The sequence below is a fragment of the Lutra lutra genome, chromosome 1 (genome assembly GCF_902655055.1).
Source record: "Lutra lutra chromosome 1, mLutLut1.2, whole genome shotgun sequence".
Lineage (NCBI taxonomy): Eukaryota > Metazoa > Chordata > Mammalia > Carnivora > Mustelidae > Lutra > Lutra lutra.
In genome coordinates, this window is record NC_062278.1 from 97,571,018 (window position 1) to 97,578,945 (window position 7,928).

The window sequence follows — 7,928 nt, forward strand, 5'->3', positions numbered from 1 at the left end:
GGGCTGAATTTATTCTATTTTAGTCTTCAGTTGATTGAATGAATCCCACCCACATTGGAGAAGATAATCTGCTTTACTCAGGCTACTAATTCAAATGTTAATTTCATCCAAAACACGCTCACCACCTGGCTCCAAAGGCTGTTTGGCCGGAATAACGTTTGGCTTAATAAATATCAGGGCACTTTGTGACCCAGTCAAACTGACACAGGAAATTACCATTACAAGTTGTTTTAACAGGATTTTCCCCACTGCCCAAAACAATCAATGCAGCTTTCAGAGTTGGAGCTTAGGGTCGGAGGACTCACCTCCTCTGGTGTAGAGTGACTAGAGTGATGTGATGACAGAGCTCAGGCTTGGGAGTTAAATTGATCTGAATTGGAATCCCACATCTCAGCCACTTTTTACCTATGTGCTCTTGGACAAACTGATTAACCTCTCAATCTCCTCACCCAGAAAGCACAACATATTGCAGATTATTAGGGGAAAATATTTGTGATGTGATTGTCATATACGTAAGCATTTAGTACATTTTATCTATTATCCTTAGTGCTTCCCTCAGGATTTATGTATCGGTGATCCAAAAAATAACTATTCTGCCCTTAATACTTTAGGTAACATAGAAAATAGTTTGTAGATAGAAGATAAATCAGTGTAGCTTGAATGTAGTATTTTTGAAGGTATGGTCAGAGTTTTTTTTTTTTTTTTTACATCAGCAAAATATATCTGCAACTTTAAGGTTTGGAAAATCAAAACAAACCGTGATATTAATTCTTTATATACTCCATATTCCTCTATAATGTGCTTTGATTTTGTGACATCCTGAATCTTCACTGAGTCTTCGATGTGCCTAACTTGGCAAGGCAAGCCAAGGGCGCATCTGCATCAGCGTCCACAGTGGGCAGCGTGTTCCCTGTTGTTTACTACACCCTCCCCATTAGTCATTCCCATTTGGAGACTGAGAAAAACACGGTATTGGGACCACTAACAGGGCATTTTAATTTGGCTATGCAGAGCTTCCTGTTTGGGGCACAAACTCATTGTGTCCTCAGTGAAAAGAACAAGTACGGCGAGGACAGATAGAACATGGCCTGTCAAATTGACTGGAGATCCTACTCCCTCGCAACGAAGCTGGAACAAATTATCCAGGCTTAATTATAATTGACCTGCTAAGACTGGACCCTACAGACAAATCTCACAGACAGTAGTCGCGGAATGGGGCTGACCTGAGGGGAGCTGCGAAGCAGGGAGTGTTGTCCGTCCGTCAGTGACCCTCATTTTCTGTTTTCACACTATTTTCCTCCTCTCCAGGCCAACTTTCATTATATACCTCCTTTCCTTTCTGTGTTTTCTCAAGGCCTCTGTTCCGGTCATGGTTAAAGCTGATTTGTGGTTTGGAATTAATGACTAGTTATTTCACCCCTTGGGGCGTATCTGGGTTTCAAACAAAGATGGCAGTTACAGCTCAATGGCTGGCTGAGAGGTGTATGTCTACAACTTGGGGTTCAATTCCCGTCTCCACCACTCATTACTTGGTACCCATCAGCATCTTGGTTACTTGCCCATAAAATCAGGACAATAAAAATGACATCCCAAGTTGAGTGAGGACTCAGTAACATCTGTTAAAAAATGCTTTGGTAAACCTCGGATTATTACAAACACTGTTAGGTACTTTTTTTTTTTTTAAGGATTTTATTTATTTATTGAGAAAGAAAGAGAGGGTGCACAAGTGGAGGGAAGGAGAGAGAGAAAATCTCAAGCAGACTCTCCACTAAGTGTGAAGCCTGATGTGGAGCTCGATCTCACGACCTCACAAAAAAAAAAAAAAGAGATCATGACCTGAGCTGAAACCAAGAGTCAGGCACTTAACCCACTGAGCCACCAGGTGCCCAATGCTGTCAGTTATTTTTATGATTAGATCAATACCACTAATTTTTCCATTTCCCTCACAGGATTCTTGAGGTCCCTGGAGGGGGTCCCACTTACCACTGATCCCCAAGGACCACCTGTGCCGAGCAATAAGGAAGGATGCAACAATATTCATTAAATGAATGAATGAAGGTGTGTATGAATGACACGGGAAATGGGCATTTTGAGCTGAATGCCTCATCCATGCATCCCTTTTCTGCACGGACAGTCCTCAATGGCCACAGAAGAGAAGCAGGGTCCTCTTTTTTGATTGACCAATAAACTGACAACTTATGTGAAGTATTCACCCCTATGCATATTGGAGTCGAAGTTTATGAGGTCCTTTTTCTGCCCACCATAAGCCAAAATTAGTGCTCCTAAGTGGGCAGAAAAAAATCATTTGATCCTCAAACTCATACTTAAAAGGAAAGGCTAGTAGTTTATTTTTAGTTTTTGTGCCTGTGAATTTTGAGCCAGGATGACCACTAGGCCTGGATATAGAAACAGAGTGACACTATTATTTCTGCTAAGTGCCATCCTACATTAAACGTCACTTGTATTTTTTTAAAAGTGTAATTATTTCAGAGAGCCCAAAGGGCTAAAATTTGCGTGTGTGAAATAAACATGAAAAACCCCTTCATCCCTTTATTATCTGTGCTGTTCAGTCTCGGGCTACAAAAGCACTGGGGGTGGGGCCCGGCCTATGGTCTCTGGAGCTGAGTATCTTCTGTTTCCAGATCCACCTTCCACCTTTCTCTGTGGACCCACAGAGTTTGGCCAATATGGGCTGCTCACACAGAGTCCCTCATTTCCAGGTCAGCAGAATGGAGGGCAGAAGAATTGGGGGTATTTATTTCCCTGGTTTCTTCTCTAATGGCTTAGCAAGGGACACAGTGGATATTAGCATGGGGTTTACTACCTCCTTCTTGTTGCTACTGGCCCCAAAGTGTGCACTGTCTGTTGGTGGTTTCTGTAATCGCTGCCCACATCTTTCTTCACACAGAGTGCCTTTGTTAAAGGCTGGCCTCTCAAATGAGCCACTGAAGCATGTCTCTTTCCTGCCAGGGCCCAACTGATACACCTCCCCTGCAGAGAGACTCTAATGCATCTATGAGTTGGCCTTTGTGTCTTAGATACTTAAACATCAGCAAAAGTCTGGGTGGGGAGGCACCTGGGTGGCTCAGTCGGTTGAGCATATGTCTTTGGCTCAGGTCAGGATCTCAGAGTCCTGGGATCAAGCCCCACATTGGGTGCCCTGCTCAGCGGGGAGTCTGCCTCTCCTTCTCCACCTGCCCACCCCCTGCTCATGCTCTTTCTTGTTCTCTCTCCCTCTCTCAAATAAATACATAAAATCTAAAAAAAAAAAAAAAAAAAAAAAAGCCTGGATGGGAATCCTCTATCCATTTCTCTGAGCAATTCACCAACTACTATCATTTTTATTTTTATTTTTTTATTTTTTTAATTTTTTAAAAAAGATTTCATATGGCTTTAAGTAATTTCATAAATATTTCCATGTCTTCTTTCCTGGGTCCTGTTCATGAGGTCACCAAGCATCAGTAGCTTGAACGCACGACACAGGGGTTCTCACAATGTGCTCAGCACCAACAGCAGCAGTGTCACCTGGGACCTTATGAAAATGTAAATTGTTGAGCCCAGACCCAGACCTACTGAATCAGAAATCTGGAGAGTGAGGCCAGCAATTTGTGCAGCGATTTCTGTTCCAGCAAGCCTTCCAGATGATTCCAGTACAAGCTGAAGTTGGAAAACCACCAGTGTAGCTTATGGCTACATATGCATTTTAATGTAAGGAATCCCATCCTGTTCTATCCCATCCTCCACTCCACTGGAAAGGACTTTCATTTTTCCAGTTCAGTGGTCTTCTCAGACTGGAGTACACCAATGCACCAGAATGACCCTTGAGCTCACTCAAGATCCCAATACCTATATCCCACTGGATTCAGGGATCAGAATTTCAACTTTGAGAACCACTGATCCCTCCATCAGCTCAAAATGACAAGAACCACACCTGGAATAGAAACAACAAAGCTGAAGGAAGAACGTCCATCATCTGGATGTGGTAAGCCCTATAGAACCAGAATTACTTTTGACATGACTTTAGATTGTGGTGTACTGGCCACTGGAGGAGAAGGTTTCCTATTGTATACAGCTGGATCATGTTCATGGCAACTTTGGATGCAGACAAGAGTCAAATAAATGACCTGTTTTGAATGTGATTGTCCTCCCATTCCTCTCTCTCTCTCATACTCTGCTCCCATCCACAGCTCTGACCGAGAGAGCATTCCATCCAGTTATCCCAGGCCCCTGATGATTGCGTTCAGTCCAAATCATTGGCTGGCTAGCCACTAATAGATCCTTTCTCTCAAAAATGTGCACAAGGCCTTGCTCCTCACAGAGTGGTCCATGGACCAACAGCATCAAGCTCTATCACCTGGGTTTCTCTGGGCCCACCTAGACCTACTGACTTAGAATCTGCAGCCTAGGGCGCCTGGGTGGCTCAGTGGGTTAAGCCGCTGCCTTCGGCTCAGGTCATGATCTCAGGGTCCTGGGATCGAGGCCCGCATCGGGCTCTCTGCTCGGCAGGGAGCCTGCTTCCTCCTGTCTCTCTACCTGCCTCTCTGCCTGCTTGTGATCTCTCTCTGTCAAATAAATAAATAAAATCTTTAAAAAAAAAAAATAAAAATAAAAAAGAATCTGCAGCCTAACAAGATCCCCAGGTGATTCACACGCAGACTGATGTTTGGAAGCTCTGGTTAAAGTGACGTAAACCTTTTAGAGATTCGGGAGTAGATACTTCAACTCTATCCAGAATTGGTGGTCATTTAAAAAAAAAGAAAAGATTTTATTTATTTATTGGAGAGTAAGAGAGAGCTAGAGAGAGCACAAGTAAGGTGGGGAGGGGAGAGGCAGAGGGAGAAGCAGACTCCCTGCTGAGCAGAGAGCCAGATGCAGGACTCAACCCCAGGACTATGGAATCATGACCTGAGCCGAAGGCAGATGCCTAACCGACTGAGCCACCCAGGCACCCTAGTGGTCAGTTTTGATCATACAAAATTATGATAGATTCTTAAAGAAATTAAGAAAGTCTGTCTACTGACAGCAAGTGGCCATTGGAGACGATTAGAAGAAAGAAGCAGATATTAGATATATGAAGAAACAGAGAAAGTAGCTGAGTTCTTGAATTTTTTATATTAGGCTCCCTGATAGCAAACTTTCTTTCATTTTTTGATCTTGGACATCCAGGAGATTTCTGGTTGTATCATTACAATAAACATCTCTTTTTACTTAATCTAGCTTGAACGAGTGTCTGTTTCCGGCCACAGATAACTTGCAAAGAGATGAACAAAAGCACAACTAAAAGAAAATTAAAATAGATATTTGGAGTAATTTATAAGGTATATTGTATAGGGTGTAATTTACAAGTAAATTACCTTTTAAAAATTTTAAATAATGCATAGTCATTAAGAAAAACTCAAAATTTTCAGAGAGAAGCAAAACGGAAAAAAGATCTTTCTTCCCCTAAGAGCCTTCTTCCTATTTCCTAGAGGTAAATGGTTAACAGCGTCTTGTATAATCTTTAATAATTTTTTCTGTGTACCTGTAACTACCCCTGTTTTTTCCCTTGGTACCAATTGAAGAAAAAAAAAGCTGGCTTTTGGTCCCATATTGAACTTGAGTTGGAAGAGGCAAGTCCAATCTGAAAGTTGAGAGTCATGATTCAAAGGACCTAGAGCAGTTGAGAAAACTGTTTATTGGTGATTTGAGCCTTGAAACTACAGATGATAGTTAAAGAAAACATTTTGGAAAAGAGGGCACACTTACAGTTTGTGCGGTGATGAGAGACCCCTCCTCCAAACAAAACCTTCCAGCGGTTTTGGTTTTTTGACTTACTCCTGTGTTGAAGCGGTAGATGCAGACATGTGTGCCAAACCACAGGAAGTTGATAGGCACCGAAGAGAGCTGTTTCTAGAGAGGATTCTGTAAAACCTGATGCCCCTCCCACAGAGAAGAACATTTCTGTCGGTGGTATTAAAGAAGATACAGAAGACTATAATTTGGGAAACTACTTCAAAAAGAATGGCACAATTGAAACCATAGAAATTATGGAAGTTAGGCATAGTGGAAAAAAGGAGGATTTGCTTTTGTAGCTTTTTTAAAAAAAGACTTTATTTGAGAGAGAGAGAAAGAAAGAGCATGAGTAGGGGGAATGACAGGAGAAAAGTAAGAAGCAGACTCCTCGCTGAGCAGGGAGCCCTATGTGGGGCTTGATCCCAGGACCCTGAGATCATGACCAGAGGTGAAGGCAGACAATGAACCGACTGAGCCACCCAGGTGTCCCCGCTTTTGTAACTTTTGATGATCATGATACAGTTGATAAAATTATTGCTCAGAAATACCACACTATTAATGGGCATAACTGTGAAGTGAAAAAGGCCCTTCCTAAACCAGAAATGCCATCTACTGGATCACAAAGAGGTCATGGAGATGAATCTGGCAACTTTATGGGTCGTGGTAGAAACTCTGGTGGAAGGGGAGGCTCTGCTGGTGGAGGTGGTGGCAGGAGCGGCAAATATAGAGGAAGTGAGAGGGGGTAAAAGGGATCTGGAGGTGGTGGTGACAACTGTGGTGGTGGTCCTGGTTGTAGCAGTAGAGGACACTATGGTGGCAGCAGGCCAGGATATGGACACCAAGGAGGAGGATGCAGTAGCGGTGGTGGAGGATATGATGGTCACAATACAGAGATAATTTTGGACCTAACTATGGTGGTGAGAACCATAAGGATTTTAGAAATTAGAGTGGACAACAGCAATCAAATTATGGGCCCATGAAGGGGGGAAGTTTTGGTGGGAGAAGCTCAGGGAGTCCCTATGGTGGTGGTTAGGTACCTTGTGGTCAAGTGGTGGAAATGGCAGCAGAAGGTTCTGAAGAAACTCAGAAGAAAAGGCGTACAGTTCTTTGCAGGAGAGAGAGCGAGGGGTTGTCAGGACAATTGCAGGTCACTTTGAGACAGTCGTCCCGAATGCATTAAAGGAACTATAAAAATCTGCCACAGAAGGAACAATGATCTGTAGTCAGAAAAGTTACTGCAGTTTGAACAGGAACCCCTTTGTGGTGGGACCATCACAGCCATACTTTGCGAACAGTGCAGCTATTGAAAAAACCAGTGTAGTGTCAATTACATGTACATTCCTGAGGTCTTTTACCTGTTGTAGCTTTGTCTTTGTCCATGTCTTTGCAGTACATCAGGTATATTGCCCTGTAAATTATAGTGGTGGCATCAGAAATGAAAAATTAAGGAATTTTTAACTTTTTCCAAAAAGAAAAAAGAAAGAAAGAGAGAGAAAGAAAGAGAAAGCTGATCACCTTACTATCACCATGCCTGGAGAGATAAATTTAAAACGATTTTTAAAAATACCCTTCTAGGGGCGCCTGGGTGGCTCAGTCATTAAGCACCTGCCTTCAACTGGGGTCATGATCCCAGGGATCTGGGATCGAGCCCCACATCAAGCCCCACATTAGCCCCGCATTGGGCTTCCTACTCTTTGGGAGCTCTCCTCTGCTGTTCCCCCTGCTTGTGCTCTCTCACTCTCTCTGTCAAGTAAGTAAATAAAATCTTTAAAAAATAATAAATAAAAACAACAAAAAAATACCCTTCTATAGCTTATTATTTATAAAACAGTCCTTGGAGGCCTACAGTAGGGCAAACATTATAACTGCCCTGGATTTAAAGTATGGATATGCTTTAAAATCATGTTTTTAGTTTTCATTAAGATGCATTAAATAGTTATACCAAAGGTTCCTGTTATGTTCACTTTAAAATATTTGAAGACATTATCCAGAGCACAGGTAGGAATTTTCTTTTAGTATTTAGTGCTAGGGAAAGACCGTCATCCCTGAGAAATTGAAATGCTTCGTTACGTAGCAGGCTGAATCATTGACCATGATTTTGACTTTTTGCCTCAACTGTCAGGGTGCTCAGAGTCATCAAGAAATTAACCAAAGAG

General features: G+C 42.4%; 1 pseudogene; it reads left to right on the plus strand.

Annotated features, from left to right (window-relative positions):
- The first annotated feature begins 5,743 nt into the window (after positions 1 to 5,743).
- Positions 5,744 to 6,849, plus strand: LOC125100453 (heterogeneous nuclear ribonucleoprotein A3-like; annotated as a pseudogene).
- The last annotated feature ends 1,079 nt before the right edge of the window (positions 6,850 to 7,928 follow it).